Below are 986 nucleotides of genomic sequence, written 5' to 3'. Positions count from 1 at the left end.
GTCTGACTCTTAGTGACCCCATGGACTGCAGCCCACCAGGCTCCTCCGTCCATGGGATTTTCCAGGCAAGAGTACTGGAGTGGGGTGCCATTGCCTTTACACCTTTGTAAATACACTATCTCCTCAAACCCCACTACACCCTTGTAAATAAACTATCTCCTCAAATTAATCAAATTTGAAGATGTGATTTCCGGCTGGGACCCTAAATGATCCGTGTGTGTGTGTGTGTGTGTGAGAGAGAGAGAGAGAGAGAGAGAGAGAGAGAGAGTTGGGGGAACTGGGAAGTAGCAGGTCTCTGGTCTCTGCAGCCTTATTTCTTATTGTAAATGAACAAAAGGGCATCCTGGTGTTTGCACCAGACAGGAATTGGTTAACCAAAAGCTTTCCCTGAGGCCGGAGAACAAGTGAGGATTCTGAGCTGACAAGGGACAGCTCCATAGAGCCATAACCAACTCACCAAGGTTGCTACTGCCAAAGATTTCTCTTTTCTAAAAAGCCTCCTTGTAGAGCTTTGAGGGGAATGTGGCAGCAGTTTATTTCTAAATTTCTCTTCTTGACACCTGTAAAGAGATTGGAAACACACACACACACTACATTTTCAGTGAAGCTAGGAGATACAGAGTGCCTACAAGCTCCAATTTATGCATCTGTGTGACCAATTCCCCACTGAGCAGGCAGTCCCAGGCATCCTTCCAGAAAACCCGCCGAATAGGGAGGGTCCCAATGACTGCTTAAAAAAAAAAAAAGCAAATATTCCTTCCTGGGAGGAAAGGCCTAACACCTGGAGAGAAAAGCTAAGAGCGGTGCTGACTGAGCAGATTCAAATACCAGTAAAGGTGAAGACAGAATGCTTTTGTTTTTTAAAAAATATTTCTTTATTTGTCCGTGCTGGGTCTTAGTTGAGGCACGCAGGATCTTCAATTTTCGTTGTGGCATGTGGGACCTAGTTCCCTGACCAAGGACCAAACCTGGGCCCCCTGCACTGG

Source organism: Bison bison, unplaced genomic scaffold, assembly GCF_000754665.1.
Source record: "Bison bison bison isolate TAMUID 2011002044 unplaced genomic scaffold, Bison_UMD1.0 scf7180017863415, whole genome shotgun sequence".
In the NCBI taxonomy this organism is placed as follows: domain Eukaryota; kingdom Metazoa; phylum Chordata; class Mammalia; order Artiodactyla; family Bovidae; genus Bison; species Bison bison.
This window is presented reverse-complemented; position numbering follows the sequence as displayed.